Raw genomic sequence first — 20278 nt, 5'->3', positions numbered from 1 at the left:
CTCAAGTTTTAATCGAGTGCAAGTGCAACAGTTTAGAAAAATAAAAGAAATAAATATTTAATAAAGTACAAGTATTTGTACCTAAAATGACAGGCAAAACTGGCACAAATCAATTTCAATCGAGCTGTGAATTGCTATGTTTTGCAATTTTCGCCAAACACCGTTTAATTCAAAACCCAATAAACAACCGTTTGATCCTAAACCTGTAATATGATCATATAATACATTTCAATTAGAAAAATTTAAATAATCCACTGAGAAGAACATTTTTTTCGTAGAGTTGCAAAAATTAGATAAAATATAGAACATATTCATCCAACATAAATCAAATAAATACTAATATCAACAAAAAGAAAATAGATATTTAGCTAATTCAAAAATATTTAAAACTGAAAAAACAAAAATTGAAGCCTCAGATAGTCGATCAGACATCAATAATGTTCAGACGGTAATTCCAAATATTTATATAAATCCTCATTGGCTTAAGTAAGAAAGTTCAGTTTTTCTTAGAAAATAAAATTGAAGATTTAATATTAAAAGATGTAATCGCACGAAACGGCTCCGTGAAGAAATTGAAAATTCATGCACAGATTCCTATCAAAAAATGCGAAACGTTAATTAAAACTCGTTTATCGGTCCAATCATAGCATCGTCGGTCATCGCATTTTGCTACCGTCGACGTGGCATCGGACCTGAATACAAGCGACAGAGCAGAAGGCGCCGCCACCTGGTTAAAGAACTGAACTAAAAAGTTATAAATTCAACGAAGGAGAAATCCAAATTAATTAATTAAGAAAATAAACAGAAACCCTAATTAGAAGAAGTGAAGGGATGATCGAGGATGAATTAGCGGTTTAAATAGATGTATGTTTGGGCCTCTTTCTTGAAACCCTAATTCCGAAAAGGCCGTTTGAGTTTGGGCCTCTTTCTTGACTCTTTGGTTGGGTTAACCATCTATCTCTAAGTATATGGTGTCTGTGGATTGGGTTGGGTTGGACAATCTGGGCTGCCATCTTATACGCTCCATTTTACACCCAAATTAACTTTGCTTTAAGAACCGATTTATCATCTCATGTTATATTGAAGAAAATTGAGAAAAGACATAGAAAATTGAGAAAAGACATCATTTCCCCCCTTGAACTTATCTTCCCAACTCACTTTAACACTTAAATTTAATTTTGGTTTATTTACCCCCTTAACATCTTTAAAGTGAATTATTTTCATCCCTCAAAACTGAATACCACTCTCACAAAGGAGAGTGTGTTATACTCGCCTATACATCAATGATACGTTAGAGTCACGTCATTGCCACGTAAGATATTACTATTTAAAAAAAAAATCCCCACACATTATTTTTATATATTTTTTTGAAAAAATATAACAAATATATATATATATTATTTTATTTATATAAATATATATAATTATATATATATATATATATATATATATATATATATATTTATATTTACATATATATAAATTTTATATATATTAAATAAAAAGTCCACCCCACCCCTTCATTTTCTTTCTTCTTCACATCCCTCACCCCACCCTGCCCACCCCGCCCCTCTTTACATTTCTCACCCCTAGCTCTCCTCCTCCATCAAACCCACCCCACCTCCATTATTTTCTATTTTTCTCCATAAACAACCTCCCACCCCACCTTCATTGTTTTCTATTTTTCTCCATTAACAACCTCCCGCCCCACCCCTCATTTTCCTTCTTCTTCAAACCACTCACACTCGTCCCTCCTCCAGCTCTCCTCCTCCATCAAACTCACCCCACCTCCATTGTTTTCTATTTTTCTTTATTAACAACCTCTCACCCCACCCCTCATTTTCCTTCTTCTTCAAACCACCCACCCTCGTCCCCACCCCCGCCCCTACCCCCCATTTTCTTTCTCTTCTTTCAACCAACCCCCATCCCCACCTTCAATTTTTTTTTATTTTTCTTAATTAACACCATTAGAGAACAATCACAAAAATATCAAATTAAAACTTTTTCTCCATTAAACACTATCTCAACCTTCAATCAAACTCTCTCAACATTTCCAACCACCAAATTCACCCTTGAAGATGTAAACATAAATAAAGAATAGAGAAAGATCAATGAACTTTATGAATAAAAGTTACGAAAATTTCTTTCAATTTTGCTATTCTTCGAACTGAATTAATGAAGCAATTTAATGTCTTCAATTTCTTCGTCGAAGAATGTATTAATGGAGAAAAATAAAAAAAAATGGAGAAAACTATTGTTAGAGGATGTGTTTTAGGTTGTTAATGGAAGAATTAATTGTTGTAGAAAGTGGGTGTTGTTTGTTGATGTATTGAAGAATTAAATAGTGCGGGGTGTAGGTGTATATATATATACATAAAATAAGTAGGAAAGGAAGAAGAAAAATTTGTTTTTTAAATAATAAACGTGTCCCTTTTTTAAAAAAAATGTCACGTCAGCATTAGGGTGAAATAAATACACTTTAAAGATGTAAAGAGGAAAAAATAAACGGAAGTTCAGTTTAAGTGTTAAAGTGAGTTTGTAGGACAAGTTCAGGGGAAAAATCATGTCTTTTCTCAAGAAAATTTAATAGCGCTTTATTCTGTAATATATAGCAAGATTTATTTAGTACTATGTTGGAAAAATTTCTACTATATTAATATTGGATAGGAATTAGTAATAGTAAGAGAGTTGTCACAAACACTGTGTCGTGGCAAGCCACTGCCTTGAAAGCGATTTCAGCCCGACTCTGATGCAAATTCTTCTAGCCGATCGCTCTCCAAGGTTCCACAGCTACTTCCAAACATGTGCACTCGTGGCTGGAAGTTTGGAGGTTGCCCAAACCAATTGCCCAAAAATTATCAAAGAATAGGAAGCCAAGATTATGATAGAGAATTGATGAAGGGGAGAGAGTATTTTGTTTTCTATGTTTTCTTACATCTTTAGTTCTCAAATGATACTCCTTAAATAGTTATACCATTTACGTTTCATCCATCAAAAGAGTGAATGAAGACAAACAGAGTTAATTTATATAAATTAACATTACTCTTAAATTAATGATGAAGTCATGATGTCTAGTAACTTTCAAGACTTGTGAATGTCTCTTCATTAATCGCCATTTAAATGAATATATATTTATGAAGTAGTAACTCTCCCATCCTATATGACGTATGGATATTTACACATATTTATTACAGAGAGTTAAAAGAGTTTTAATCTTTGCATTAATTAAGAAGGAATTATCCTTCAATCCCCCACTAATGCAAAGATAAAGAATGGAATAATTTTTTGTTAGTGCAGAAATGTCTTAAAGCGTCTGTGTCCAACACCCAATCAGTCTTCTTAGCTACCGGATTTACCTCGACGATTACTGCAGCAGTTACTTCATCGCCCTTAGTAAGATATGCTTGAACACCATCTTGTCCTCCCTGTTTTAGCTTTTGTCCTTTTCTTAGATAACATTGGACAGCCCTGTGGCCAAGTTTTCTGCAGACAATACAAGACCCCTTTGATTTTTTAATTTGATTCTCTGGCTTGTTGAAATTATTTTTCTTTTTCATTTGTTCCTTACTATGGACAGTCTTTTGTTTGCCTTCATACCTATCTTTTTTAATAGTACTAAAAGATTCAACAAGGTTATCTTTAGAAGAATTAAGAAAGAGCTTTCATTTTATCTTTGAGACGGTTTCCCTCCTCTGTTCTCATGTAACTGATAAGTTCTTGGAGAGCTAAATCTTTTTCTTATGTTTCAATTGATTTCTTTAATCACTCCAGGATGGTGGAAATTTTTCAAGCAGAACATTAGCCTGAAGAATCTCACACATTTTCATGCCCTCATTGAGAACATCAACAGATAAATTTTTATATTCATGGACTTGTTCCATGATTGATTTATTGTCAACCATTTAAAATTTAATTCATTATCCGACAACATATTTTTTCTTTCCTACATCATCGGCACCATATTTCTTTTCTAAACTGTCCCATATTTCTTTAGCAGATTTATAGGTAACAAATAAATCAAACAAATGATTAGTCATATGGTTCAACAAATGTCCTCTAACTGTTTTGTTATCCTTTTCGAATTTCTTTTTAGCAATGTCATTAACCACAACAGTGTTAGATCCAGTAGTTGATATGGGTCAAAGAGGTATCTTAGCACTCGAGGATATGAAGACGTGAGAAAATACCCGAGCTTGTGGGGCTGCCTAACCAAGGAACAAGCTTTGAAGTGTAGAGAACAAGTCTCAACACTCCAAAGCTGTCCAAGAAGCCAAGCCCCTTTGTTTGGGCTCATTAAGGTCCTTTTGGTCATTTATGTAACAAGTGTTGCCCTAGCCTATAAATAGAACAATTAGGTCATTTTGTCATTTAGAATTTGATGATATGTTTTGAGAGCACCATAGAGTGTATTGCAAGGTGGAATACTTGTGTTGGTAGCTTGCTTAAAAACGTTGGTTGCTTGGGGATTTCGGTTCCCTTGAGGTCACGTAAGAGATAGGTTTATGTTGTGTGTCGTATTAAAGTAACATCATTGGAGTATAATCGAGTTATCAATGATTGTGAGACCAATTGAGTAAAAACGTCAAAGTGTGAAAGTGAGGAATTGTGGACTGTTTTGAGTCGACTCGTGGACTGATTTTTGTTAACATTAACGTGTTATTATTTTTATTATGCTTTAGTGTTCTTAATAGGTATTATGGCATCAGGAAAGGTGACCATGAATGATTTGATGACTGTCATAATGGGTATGAAACATGACCTTAGTAGTCGAATGGAGAGAATGGAAAGAATAATGGACCGAGTGGAAGAAAAAATAGAAGGGACGGAAAGCTCTCTTTGCAAGGAGTTGAATAACTTGATAGAGCAACCAAGCCTTCCTAATCAAGTTCCCGTGAGTGGACATGCTCCACATGAGCTACAAGGTAATCAAACTAACTCTTGCACTCTAGTGAATGAAGCTAGTAGCCAACTAAGTATGAATAATGGTTTGACTTTAGGTGAGCCGAATGTGCCTCCATTTGGTGATGATAATGTACAACTTAAGATTGTGGAAATACTAGTTGATCCATCTAGTGTTGAAGCCATTGTGGCAAGTAATAGTACATTGTCTTACGGAAGTCATGAAGACTAACTTGTGTGTGAAAATGGTGATGTTGAACATGTTGGCCGATTGACTAAGGATGACCCTCTAGTTGTTTTTGTTGTAGATTACGTTAGTATAGAGGGTGTAAATGAGTGTAATGGGGGTAGTCTTCGGGAAAGAAAGTATGTCCTCCACCCGTGTCCATGGACACTCTAACCCTTTGATCCCGACGACCATTTGAAATGTGATGTTGATTCATTTCAAACCATATTCGGGAATGACGTATGTGCATTGTGTGTTGATGCTAAGCATGTCTTGTATGTAATTCAGGTTTCCTGTGATTGGTGTGTCATTTTTGAGAACCCGAGGGATGCTTGGTTATATGTAAAATTTGAGCCACTTTGGCATGATGCTATGATTGATTACGCTAATCCTAACCCTCATACCTTCAGAAACTTGTGTATTTTTCCTTCCTATTATTTTGCAAGGTTCGGATTCACGGATGAATATTTTCTAAAGAGGGAAGGATGATACGGGTCAAAGAGGCATCTTAGCACTCGAGGATATGAAAACGTGAGGAAAGACCCGAGCTTGTGGGCTGCCTAACCAAGGAACAAGCTTTGAAATGTATAGAACAAGTCCCAACACTCCAAAGTTGTCCAAGAAGCCAAGCCCCTTTGTTTGGTCTCATTAAGGGTCTTTTGGTCATTTATGTAATAAGTGTTGCCCTAGCCTATAAATAGAACAATTAGGTCATTTTGCCATTTAAACTTTGATGATATGTTTTGAGAGCACCATAGAGTATCTTGCAAAGTGGAATCCTTGTGTTGGTAGCTTGCTTAGAAACGTTGGTTGCTTGGGAATTCCGGTTCCCTTGAGGTCAAGTAAGAGATAGGTTTATGTTGTGTGTGGTATTAAAGGTCCAAGAGTGGAATAAGCTCTTGGGTTGTTAATATTACATCTCCATTTGTCTATCTTTCTATCTTTACTTTGTTCTAATCGTTGGTGTTCTTGTTCTAGTATTGTAACCCATGACTTGTTGTCATTGTTATATACTTGTTGTTGTTCATCTTGTCTTCATATTGTTGTTGTTAATCTTACTTTAGATTGGCTGTTTTGGTGTTAAAACACACCCTTTATCTCGTCATTGTTGTTGTTATTGTTGAATCCGAGTATGGTCTCTAAACGGTCCTTGAATCTTCAGATTTGTGGATTATTTTGAGTGTGTTTTCTTGTCTCCTTGATAATTTCGGTATCAGTAGTAATGTTAGAACCATTAGTTGGAGGTTCATTAAACAAAACATAATCAACTTCTAATTGTTTGAAAAAAACCAGAAGTTTTTGTGACCAACGTTTAAATTATTTTCGTCCAATGGCTCCAGCTTTGACAAATTAGGAAAAGTTTTGTTCAAAGAAATAACCATTTATCAATATTGTATGTAAGAAAATCGCTTTCAAATTATTGAAAAAAGGCTACAATATTGATATTGGATAGGAATTAATAATAGTAAGAAAGTTATCACAAACACTGTGTCGTGGCAAGCCACTGCCTTGAAAGCGATTTCGGTCCGACTCTGGTGCAAATCCTTCTAGCCGGTTGCTCCCCAAGGCTCCACAGCTACTTCCAAACACGTGCACTCGTGGCTGGAAGTTTGGAGGTTGCCCAAACCAATTGCCCAAAAATTATCAAAAAATAGGAAGCTAAGATTACGATAGAGAATTGATGGAGGGGAGAGAGTATCTATGTTTTCTTACATTTTTAGTTCTCAAATGATACTCCTTAAATAGTTATACCATTTACGTTTCATCCATCAAAAGAGTGAATGAAGACAAACAGAGTTAATGTACATAAATTAACATTGCTCTTAAATTAATGACAAAGTCATAATGTCTAGTAACTTTCAAGACTTGTGAATGTTTCTTCATTAATCGTCATTTAAATGAATATATATTTATGAAGTAGTAACTCTCCCATCCTATATGACTTACGGATGTTTATACATATTTATTACAGAGAGTTAAAAAAGTTGTAATCTTTGCATTAATTAAGAAGGAATTATCCTTCATACAACATTTTTGTTTCAGAACGAAGCAAAAATATTATATCCGTGCGCATACAATATCTAATATTCTAACTAAAATTACATGAATATAGTATCTGACTTTAATTGTACATGTATGTATGTCTCTGTAAAGTAGAAATTAGATGTATATGTATGTACATGAAGGCATTAACTATGTATGCAACGAATTGGATCTAATATATGTATTTTCAAATTATATGTATAGGCCAACTATGTGGGAAGAATATGTAAAATGTATGTTGAACGTATGAGGGAACCAACACCTAAAATTATATATGTTGTATGTATGTTGGTAAAAAAATTGGCAGATAGTTAAGTGTTATCACACTGTGTGGAAGAAGTAGAGGACTATCATCTCCTCCCCTTCTTCTCCTTATTAGTAGTGTTATTTCACAATTGCGTTGCTGCATTTTCGTCAATATGTATTACTATATTTTACCTCAGTTACTTTGTATCTTGCTATCTTATTATTTTTTCATGCAATCTTACTTCAAAAGTTTTTCTTTGGAGGCATGCCTTTATCGTAAACAGTCTCTCGATCCACAAAGGCAGGATTCAAGAATAAGGTATACATGTACATCTTGCCCTCATCAAATCCTATCAAGATTCGTGTGGCCCTAGAAATTGAAGAGGTTTCTATTAGAAAGTATTTACTCCCAGATTTGGCCCAACCTCATTTTGGGTAGATAAAATTTTGGAAACATATTTTTCTAGAAGTTTTTGGTCTAGCTGACTGTTAGGATTTCGACTATGTCACTGATAATGACATTACATCTGCATAATATCCTATTAATTTTTTTTATTCTATTAAAAAGCCATTTTCAGCATTCCTTAATATGTTTTCCAAGGCACATTAAGTTGACCTTTACTAATGTTTAAATTGGATAGTGATATACTGATATTCATTGAATCATGTTAGATTTAAAAATGACTGAAAACCCACTCTTATGTACTCCTGTCTGTTAATAGAGGTTTTCTACTTCAACAAGTTAATTTGGCGCCTAATCAATAAGGATATTTTAAATTTAGTTAGACAACTAACTCTTTTTTTTAATTTAATCATCTAATATTCAAAATTACTAGTCTGATCAATCTAATATCTGAATTTATGTTGGATAGACCAACTAAGTTAAAGGAGTTATAAATCAATAGCAGCATACCCGGCGAAACCCACTAGTAAGGTCTAAATAGGGTAAAGTGTACGCGGACCTTATCACTATCTCATGGAGGTAGAGACGCTGTTTTCAAAAGACCCTCGACTCATATATAGCAATTCTAGGTACAAAATAAAACAAAACAAAGACAAAAAATATAGCTACTAACAAAGAAAAAGAAGTGTAAAGTTTCTATAAATTGAACTTGAGAGAAAACACAAATACATAGTTCACATTATCATCGTTTAATTTGTCCAACTGATTTATGGTGTAATCATATGTATATCATGATTGTATATTTAAAAAGACATAATCTAGGTAGATTGTATCTATTGCAGAGGACTTGAATTTTGCTCATAAAGTTTTTGTAGACATTTGAATTACCGTCTTTTTTCGATTGAGAAGTTGAGTATATGATAAAATATTTTTATTAGATATTTTTTATTCAATTTTATTTAAAAAGTTTGTGTGTTTTCTCAAGCACCCATTGCATAGATAAACTAGCCACTTATAGTATATTGCCTCCTTATAAATTATACATATTAGTCTCAATAAGCTGTAAAATCTCATGTTTGTTCCAATTGAGACTGATATATAAAATTAAAAGATTGTGCCATATTTTATAAAGTAAACTTATCCACGTAGCAAATACTTTAGAATGTATGCTTAAAGTTTTCAAAATCCGAATAAGAAATATCTAATATAACATTTGATCACGGATTCAAATATTTAATTGAAATATTTAGATATATTTACCATGTTTCAAGGATGTTCGATATAGTCCTCCATATAAAATCCTACAATGCGAAATATGCTCTCAAAATATAATGTCATTTTAATCAACAAATCCTTACAAATAAGAAGAGCACAAAAACATGTGGGACATGAAACAAAAAGGATGGGGATAGTTGGTAATTTGTGGATCAAGAAAAAATTTGCTTATCCATCATGGAATCCATTTGCATAATACATGCCACTATACAATATTTTTATTTTTAAATAATTAATATAAAAAACATTATTTCTATCTTTTTGTGTTATACAAATCTGACAGAAAGTGATTGGGTCCAAGTATAGGAAGTATTCCTTGCCATAACATGCGGCATCTTTGAGCAGATCTATCTATATATATCAATGATTTTGGTACCCTCTAAATTGTCTTATCCTCTTATTTTAACTTGTTATTCTTGTCTTGATTTATAAATTTGGCCCTACCCACATGATATTCCAACTATCAAAAATACTTAAGTGGGTCCCTTAACTGTAATCACAGAACTGAAATTATTGAGGATCAAAATTATAGGGGCAATTGCAATATAGTATAAGTAGTAGAAAATTAAAAAGTATTTATTTGTTAATCGCCTAAACATCAATTCGAGATTTATGAAATTGAAGTTAAAAAAAAATAGGATATGAAGCTACAAACTTCTAATAAATGAGTTTAAAATCAAGTCTAGCTTTAGAATTGCATAATTTAGATTTCAGATCGGCATAGACATTTTAGAGAATGTAATTAATTTAATATATGTATTTGTTATATCACTAAAATATTTCAAATATTCTTTACTTAAAGTGAACTCCAAGCCTTTATCCAAACCTGTGGTGCTCTAATATAAAATTGGAATTTATATAAATCTAATTAATTTAGTTTGATTAGCGATAACGATGGAATAATAATGTTAAATTAATATAATCAACTAGCAATAATTTAGAGGGAAAATGCTTGAATCTGCTCATATATTATCGGAAAATATTTAAGTTTGTCCTTCAATAAACTCTTCATCTAGTAATCACATTTTTGCTGCTGGTAAATTGTCTCATATTTGCATTATTATTATGATATTTCAGCATAAAATGAATTGATCCTCCGCATCTAAATTCTTCAGAAAACAAAAACTTCATTTATCACTTAAACTATTGATAACCATTTGAATAATTTCAATTGAAGCTTCGTCACAGGTTGAAGGGAAAAATAATGGATTTCTCTTGCGATGAGTGAAAAATTACGTCAAAAGTTCAACGACAGATACATTGCTCAATTGTCAATTATACAATGACAAGTTTAACCTATCGTCAAATTTATATATACTAGTGTAGGTGTCACCTTAATGAGTTCAAACATTACACTAGATAAAAAAATTATTTAAATAATAAAGATGAATACAATAATTAAATTCAACATCTTTTGAATATGTAAAGATGGACAATTTATTTAATTAAATCTAACCTTTATCGAAAGAAATTCTCAAAGCCGATCGACATTCATCTATCTCTTGTAAACTGCAACAAAAAAATAAACTAATGGAGATATTACGACAATACAATTAAATCTAATTTTTACCTAAAAGAAATTCCTCAGCTGGCCAGCATTCATTCTATCACCTATAAATTAAAATAAAACAATACGATAATAAAGAAATCAAAACAATATAATTAAACCTAACATTTATATAAGAAATCCCTCAAAGTCAATCGATATTCATGACCTGTAAACTACAACAAAATAATACAATAGTGATCACAAAGCTTCAATTTTGATGAAAATAATTCCTGTCTAAGCGAAAAATGTGACTCTAAAGAAGGATTTGAACGAAAATAAAGAAGATATATATATATATATATATATATATACACACACACGTTGAATTCTATTATGTTGACAAAAACAGTGAAGAAGTTGAGGGTTAGAAAATTAAGCATCCACTCGACATGCAATTGAATCAACTTAGATGAGCATCAATCATATTCTCCCAATAGGTAAATTGGTTTCTATATATACACACAAGTTGAATTATATTATGTTGACAAAAACAGTGAAGAAGTTGAGGGTTAGAAAATTAAGCATCCACCAATCTAAACATGCAACCGAATCAAGTTAGATGAGCATCAATCATATTCTCCCAATAGGTAAATTGGTTTCTTCTCTGGTGGAACGTGCATCTCAATATTTATATAAATATTTCTTATTTTAGGAATATTTTCTAATTGACCAGTACAAAGGAAAATATTAATTGATTTTTTTTTCATATATTTTAGGAGTCTCATATATTTTAGGAGCCTGGTTAATATAATAAATAATTAAATAATAAATTGAATAAAATAGTGAAAAGACAGTTTTGTCTAAAGGAAAGTTTTTTAATGAAAGACAAAAAGTTCAAATCACTTTTCTAAGGGCGTCACACTTTTAATATATATAGATTATCGATTATAGATTATAGATATAGATATACATATAGATATTCATAAAAATAAAAGAATTTGATTTAGAACTTCTATAAGATTTGTAATGCACATATATTATTTGTATTAAATTAGGATTCAGTTTTTTACTACACATATATTATTTGTATTAAATTAGGATTCTGTTTTCTTATTTTTCAAAAATAATTTAAGTTTCATTAATTACTTCTTTGTTTCTCAAAAATAATACATCCTTCCCAAAAATAAGGCAATTTACAATTTGTTAGGACAAAAACAAACGATTTTAAAGTTTTTCTATTTTCCAAAAATAAATCAAGTTTGCATTAATTAATCAAGTTTGCATTAATTAATTTTTTGTGTTTAAAAAATTAAAATTATTTTCTTACCCCACTCTTATTACCTATTTTGACAACCCCAAACCCCACCTACCAACCCCCTCTTCAAAAAAAAATTATATTTTATTTTTAATTTAATTTTAAATATAAATTCAAAACTTTTTCTTATCCCATCCTTTTTATCCTATTCGTTCTCATGTTTTTGTTAAATATATACAAATATTTTTAGAAAACATATACTTATCCAATTTGCATGACGATCACACGAATATAAGTAAGAAATAACTTATTTTTCTAGAAAATATTTTTCCTCCTTCATATCGAACGCACCCTAAAAAAATTATTTTTCTAAAATGTATTTTTACGCTTTAGCTAAACACTAGAATATATTTTTTGAAAATATTTTTTCATTCATCAACCAAACACCATAAAATATTTTTTGAAAAATATTTTTCATCCACCAACCAAACATAAAAAAATAAGTAAGAAATCAACTTATTTGAAAAATATTTTCCATGGAAAATATTTTCCTTCGCACCAAACACACCCGAAGTTGACGTAAAATATTAGAAAAACGACATACGACGCCTCTTATCCATTAAAAAAAAAATAGTAGTAGTATCCTTTTTGGTAATAATTGGGTCCAGAAAATTTCTGAACTTGCTGGAAATTGAAAATCTCACTGCTTTTTTCACTTTTTAGTAGTAGTAGTTTCTTTTTAGGTTCTCATATGTTGTCTTTTATACTTTTCTTTATTTTATTTATTTAAAAATTACAAAGTTGTTCCTGTCATCTAACTTGTCCACTACTGTACTAGTTACCATATGCAAATTACAAGTTGTCATTTGATGCTATAGCTACCCTATACCCATCCCTTTAATCATATTCATTGTATTATCTTTAACATTGGAGATTTTCAACACCAAAATATTGTGGTGGAATAGTAGATATTTATATATTTATTAAATATTAATAAACATCGAGGTTTCATGCCTCTACTGACGGGAGATCCCTCATAATCTACGATGGCGTCATAGGTCTGGAACTTAGGAACTACTACTAACGACTCATGTCTCTATTGATGGGGGCTGATAATCAATACACGTATGCATAGACCCATCCTTCTTCTTCACAAACAAGACACGCACACCCCAAGGTGATACACTAGGCCGGTGAAATTGAGTGGTAAAATAAAAAATAACCTGAAGTGAAGTAGTATGTTAGATTATAATCTTTATTTATAATTAAATATCTCAGGTTTAAGTTCTGAATATGAGATTGTTTTTAATAGGAAGAGTTTTGCATCTCAAAGTGAAATCTCTTGGTGTGAATTCGAATTAATTGAGCCCCAAAGCAGTGACCCAATACCGGATGGGAAATAAAAAAAATAGAGAGGTTTCAGCTTTTGGGGGTTTTAATTGTAAGGTAAGTATATGAGGTTTTGGAATATAATGCAAGTGCTTTAATATTTTTTTCTTGTAATTTTGGTGGTATTGGTGAAATTTTTCCTGTGAATAGATGTAAGTTTAATTTTCACTACTTTTTTTCCATCCTTGATTCTTTTATGCAATTAAGAAAATCTGAATATCTAAAAGGTATGAAGTCAAGATAGAAAAATCTTACTACTCTATTGACCAATACACAAATTCAAGTTGAGAGAACTGATAAAGATCATTTTTCTAATTTAGGTTCAGAGAATGTAGAAAAATACATTTTTTAAATGCAGATACTTTTTAATTTATTTGCTTACTATATTCGTCAATGTGTTCAATATATTGAACTATAAGTTCCTCTCGAGAAATTTACCTTGTTCAAAGAACAGTGAAGAAAAATCTGGTAAGAAATTTGCATAGCATGCTTATAAAAAGAAAAAAAAAAATATATAGTATATTTACTAACACTTAGTATTTATATCAAATCAAAACACAACTGATAGGTTTCTTAGATATGTATTTTCACTAATTAATTAATGTATAATTTTATCTCAAATTTATTATTTAAATGATAATGAATTGATGTAATTTTATGTTGACATGGACACACCATCAGGTGTAAGTTTCCCCCTATAAAAGATCAATAAATGTGAGGAGCACATGACGCAAGTTAGTTGGGAGAACCAAAAAAATGATGTATTTGAAAAAAAAAACAGAAAAGGAAAAACCATTTATGGAAGAATAAAGCTTCTTCACCATAAAAAAATTATGATGATTTGGTAACTGTTTAATTAAAAATTTTGAATTCAAACCCTTAATAAAAAGTTACATTTTGATAAATAACACTTATCCTCAAGATAGAACTTTCTGAATTAAAAACTTTAGTTATAGTATATTTTTTCAAGTTCACCCTCGCTACTCCAAGAAGGGTACTGCTATATGGGTATTAATTATTCATTTATACAAAAAAAAAAAAAAAAAAAAAAAGATAACAATAATCATTACGCTTCATTTTATAGAATAATTTTTAATAAGTGAGTTAAAATCTTAAATGACAGATTAAGAGGGCAAGATATAGTAGTATTATTTAAGTGGCGAACAATATCAACCATATCGTATTGTTAAAATTAAATAGGTTCGTTTTATATATAGTTATTATTTATTAATAGCTAGTTTCTCCGAAAATGATCCATACCAAGTAGATCATGGATGTTATGAAATAAAAAGTAAGAACAACAAGAATAAATAAAGAGAGAAGAGAGGGTTTCTTTATTTCTCTTGAGGATGAGAGATATAATGAACAAAACCCTAATCCTAATTTTTGATTAAAAGATAGATACTTCACATCCTAATAGATATCAATCAGATCTATCTATATTCTTAATAGACATTCACTATATATATATATATATATATATATATATATATATATATATATAATATGTAAATACATTTATAACAATGACGTTATTTTTTAAAAGATTTTGCAACAACTATATATGTAAATAAATATTTCATCTAGTAGTATTGGCTTTTTAATAGCACGCTAAGGTTAAATCATCATGGCAATCACGGACTCCAAAATATACAAATCTCAACCAACCAATATTCGATTGCTATGCACCCACACATCAATTGATTTAAAAAATAAAGTTAGTATTGTTAATGCTTATAATACTCCTATTAACTTGGGAAACCCAAATATCTTATGAACAACGTTAGGCAAGAGCTAAGTTAGAGGATAAGTTTGGACATATGTCAAATTATACAATTTGCATCTTCATTATTAGTAATGCAACCCAAATGATCTATACATTGATGAGAAGATCTTTTCAGTTTTAGATTGAATCCTTCTTTATGAACCATACAATTTCCTCTAATCTTTATTAATTAAAGTCATCCATTTCATATCCATAGGAAAAAGTTGTTACGCATTTTTAACTTTTTCCTGGTTTTGACTTTATGGGGTTTTATTTTTGTAACAACAGACAAAACTTGTTGTTTTACTTGTAAGTTTTATTAAATAGTACTCTCTCCGTCGCAAATTTTTTAATTTGATTTCTTATTTTACTTGTTATTTTTTATTAATCGAAAAGAGACAAATTTTTTTGTCCATGTTTTACCTTTTGCATTAATTACTTTTTTTTAAAATTAAAATATAAACATCATTTAATAAGGGCACTATGGTAAACTAGATATGTTATTAATTATTTTTCTTAATTAATGTGTCATCTCAATTTCGACGAGTAATTTGGGACGGAGGGAGTATCTCTTATATGTCGTTTTTGGAGAACCTTCTCAACTGTTAAGAGATTCATTGGAGGGTTGGAGCAACAAGGAGACTAGTTAAACGAGCAACTGTATTGTAACAAGATGATTATATACAGAAGAGACCTATATATAATTTTTTTTAAAAAAAATTTATTAGTATTCTAAAAAAATTGATCTTACTTTTGGTATATTTTCTTTTTTAGGGTACTTTGACTTTCTGTTATGCTAGTTGAGTTTTTTAGGAATGGAATTGAATATTGCATTGTCTCTCCATTAGTGTCGATTTGGTTAGCATTCACTACAAAATATTAGTATAAAACAAATTGACAAATTTAATAGAGCTATATATGCTTATATCATTGAAGTAGATGCTTAACCATATTGGAATTTCTCCAACGGCATCCATTATTAATTAATAATTGAATCAATCCCTTTTCCTATAAAAAGATTTCGTGCACCATGTGCAACATTACTCGTCTAAGAATGATTCAATGCGCATATCTAAGGATGATTTAAAGCATAAATGAAGAGAGAAAGATGATGGGACAATTTCTTAAAACTATCATAATTATATAACTTTTTTCATGTGTTAACGAAATAAATCTTGGATTTAATTTAACTTTTAAAGCTATTTTGCAAAAATAAATAGTAAAAAGGAAGGATTGTCCAAGTTTGTCCATTCCATCCCTTTGTCATTCAACATTCGTTAACACTCTCACTTCATATTCACGGATCAGACATTCACATCATGGACAATTTAATATTAGAAACCCAAATAAAAATTGGCATGGATCATGCATGTCCTACATTTTATACCCCATGAAAAATTCTAAATGTCCAAGTACCAAATAAGTGTTCATACTGTGACTTTTGAAAGTCTTTGTAAAGATATCAATCAACTGCTCATGAATGAAAATTGAAAACGCAGCTAGGATAGATACTAGCGTCGAGTAGTTCATCCCAAACATAATGACAATCCATTTCGATATAGTTGGTTTGTTCATAAAAGACCAGATTCCAAGCAATCTCTTAACAAACACGAGGATAAATACTATAGAGAGATACAAAGGGAATTAATCGACAACCAAATAAAACATTAAGCTAAATAGTTGATCATCAACTATTTAAACTAAAATTTAATCTATAAGCATTGCCTTTTTCTTTTACTTTTTTCAAAAGAGAAAAATTAGAGTTAGTGAGAGAAATAAAAGAGCGATTTATGGAGAAATTAAACTTTCATCAAGAAGGTATCCACTTCGAAATTCTTCAAATCATAGTCTTTGTGAACCTTTTAAATATTTTCTAAGAAATTCTCATATCCTAGAAGGAAAGGGTGTGTACCCAGAATGTTGTGTTACTTCATAAGATTCTAAGTAAAAAAATTTTATATAACGTAGAAAATTTCTCAATAAACATTCACATTTTTTTCTCTATTCCTCCCTAAAAGCTTTGACTTTTTTTTTAATCTTAATCCTTGGCTACTCAAAACTTAAGAAAAAAATAAAAATTTAATGCGTAGTTTTTTATAAAAATAAATAATATAAAAAGAAAGCCGATTACTTGTGTAGAGCTCCCTTCCCTCCTTTCATGCAAACGAAGTAACGAACCACATCCATGTTGTGCTTTCTCTTATGCTAACGTCTCCCCTATATTATCTATTTTTGCAAATTTTTTTTAATATTGATAATGTATACTTTTATGTGTGTTTTTTCCTACACAATACTTATGTTGTTGTAATATGCCACAAATAATAATGATTACAATTGAAAATAAAACGAATAAAAGTGAAAAAAATAAAACAATCTTCTTCTTGACTGAGACGTGGAAATCTCGCTCTCTTTAAATAGATTCAAGCCCAATGCGGCATAATCTACACCAATCCAGCAATATATCTCTTGAATATTTGTTCCTTCAGGATACAACAACCTATCAACGATGTACAACTCAAGCAATTCCGGATTAGTTGAAGATCGTCCAAAGCTTCACCATAAAAATACTTCCTTCAACATATACCCTTTTTTTATAGCGAATATAGTTAAATACTTAGAATTTTTTTCACTAATATAATTACGCTCTTTTGTATAGTGAATATAGTTGAAGACTTGAAATATTTTCTATATCTCAACTCTCTCTTTCACTACTACGTTTTCTCTTATCATCTTTTTTTTGTCGCTCACATGTACTACCACTCATCTCTTTTCATACGTTCTTCAATACAAGGAAGAAAATACCAATTATATAGGTGTAGTACTCTTTCATCTAGTAAATGAGGGATTAGTGGATATTAAGTGAGGAAGATGAATGTTTTAGGAGTTTCATATATTATATGAGTTACAATACATAAAGTGGTAGAATAATGGTAGAAGTTACAAGAAACTTATGGCCACATTCTTACCACTAACTCATAAGATTAAAGACACAAAATAATGTGGTAGATAATAGACAAATAAAGTGTTAGAAGTTACAAGAGTTATCAAAATATAATGGCACAACTTTCTTCACTTTATATCCATCAATTATGCAATTTAATTTTAATATTAAAATGCATCAATATTTCCCTACTCATTTAATATTCAAACATAATAAAGGTGTGCTCTGCATTGAACCTTCACTTAGTAAAACAACAAATTTTACTCCAGATTCAGTAGTGGTCTCAGACTTGAATTATAACTGCTTATTAAGAAAAATAAAGTGTCACTGCTTACACATAAGACACAACAATCAAGGTATTGACATAATCTTTAATAGTCAGCACATTACGGCCTGTGATGTCCCTATTTTCATGAGCGTTTTTTAGAATAAGCCCAATTCTCATAGGAAGCGGCCTACTTCCACACTCACATAGGTGAAATGTTTCAAGGATGGTCCTGTAATTAATTTCGACACCTCACTCATACGAGATACAAAATTTCAGTAAGAGCTCTTTATATCAACCTTCACAAATCATTACAGGAACAATGCACTCACACCATAAGAAGAATTAAATAATAGTGCATCCCACAGCAAGTCATCATATGATTCGTTCTTCCCATTGAACCTGGTTATAGGATCTCTAGTCCCTAAGTTGGGTTTTCTTATATATGACTATGCATTTTTATAGGTTTCATTCCTCCCCAATCGATGTGATTCAACCCCTTTATTTTGCCAAGGTCTTGCTTAGTTCATCTGCAAGATAATCACATAAACATACTCAATATTTGTGGTACCACGTGTCAAATATAATATCACAATATTATTTTATTTTCACTGGTCTGAATTTACTATCATAAAAACAGTTTCAAACTTTATCAATAATATTGGTGTTATCACAATAACTCAAAACTAGATAAATTAATTTTTCAAAATAAAGTGATTGATTAATTCACTTTTTCACTAGTTGAACCTTAAATAATTAATTCAACCTTCACGATAGAGTTAGCAAATAATAATTTACTTTTTTATCTTAACAAATAGCACCAAATTTTTATTTGCATAAAAAATAATAAGTATAGCAGAATAAGGTGTACCACCGCTTATGTCTTTATAATTAGAGAACAATATAATTTTGTGAGATTTTTTTTTTCTTGCACCTTATTCCAATTTATTCTCTGCTAAAACAAATTTCAGGTATAACATCTTAGTTAATGATATCATTTAAATAATAATACTTTATTAATATTGTCTTTTTATATTTTTTGGCCTATTTTTGAAATACAGATAATTGAGATTCCCATAAAAAAGAAGAAGAAGAATTAATATATTTTTAGACTTTGAAAATTCATTCATTTTTTATCATTACAAAATTTAAAAGTTCATTTATTTTGGAACATCAAAAGTGTATTATATAGTGTTTTTAGTTAGGACACAACCCTTATGAAATCACTCACTTCTAAAAATCAAGAAGTGTTTTTCACTAAATTAGTATTTATTAAATAGTATTAATTTGGTATGATTTCTTCATTATATAAAGATTCACTTATCTAAATAAGGATAAAAAGATTTTTAGAAATACTTTTTTTAATTATATAAAAATCCATTATTGCTATACTAAATGTTTTTTTTCGTTTTTTCCTTTTTTGTAAAATTTAGATGATTTTATAGTCAATTTTTCTTTTTCAAAACGAAAAATTTATTAAATTTTACTTTACATTTAAACATGTCACATGTCTTATGTTTCTCTCCGTATCTCTTTATTTTAAACTTAGGGGTGGAGCTAGCCCCTTTTGGTACGAACCTCTTTCGAAGGAAAAATATATCACTTATACATAAATAAAATTAATATTTATGTATCTATAATAGGTTTTGAACCCTTTCGGTTAGATTTTCTTCAAATATTAAATCCTCTTTAGTTGAAATTCTGACTCCGTCTCTATTTAAACTTCCAAAAAGGTTACCTTTTTAGAGAGTTAATATGTGCTTAGATCTATCCTGGGACCATTTTCTAATATAGTTTTAAAATTTTCTACTTTATAATGTATTTGAATTGTTATTTATTAATATCCTTATAATTTTGTTAAGTTAATTTGCCTAATGACTCTAAATTAAGATTGTAAATATTACGTATAAACTTTTAGTGAAAAGTTTACTATGTTATTTAGATGATTCAAATAGTATTAACATTTTAAAAAAGTCCAAAATAAGTGTACTTGAGTTTGAATAAAAAAAATTCATCAACAATAATAATTACATACTCAATATCATCCAAAATTAGACATGAAGAGGATATGCGTAACAGACC

At 30.2% G+C, this 20278-nt stretch overlaps 2 non-coding genes across 2 annotated transcripts; both read right to left on the bottom strand.

The window, feature by feature from the left end:
* Window positions 1-404: 404 nt before the first annotated feature.
* LOC124886313 lies at window positions 405-484 on the bottom strand. The gene has a single exon (XR_007043399.1). It is a non-coding gene; the product is annotated as a small nucleolar RNA snoR77Y (small nucleolar RNA).
* Window positions 485-538: 54 nt separating this feature from the next.
* On the bottom strand, window positions 539-693 carry LOC124886326. Its single transcript, XR_007043412.1, has one exon. It is a non-coding gene; the product is annotated as a small nucleolar RNA snoR2/U65 (small nucleolar RNA).
* Between the last annotated feature and the right edge of the window lie 19585 nt (window positions 694-20278).

Source organism: Capsicum annuum, chromosome 7 (assembly GCF_002878395.1).
Source record: "Capsicum annuum cultivar UCD-10X-F1 chromosome 7, UCD10Xv1.1, whole genome shotgun sequence".
NCBI lineage: Eukaryota > Viridiplantae > Streptophyta > Magnoliopsida > Solanales > Solanaceae > Capsicum > Capsicum annuum.
The sequence above is the reverse complement of the archived record's forward strand: the minus strand, read 5'-3'. Positions and strand labels throughout refer to the sequence as shown.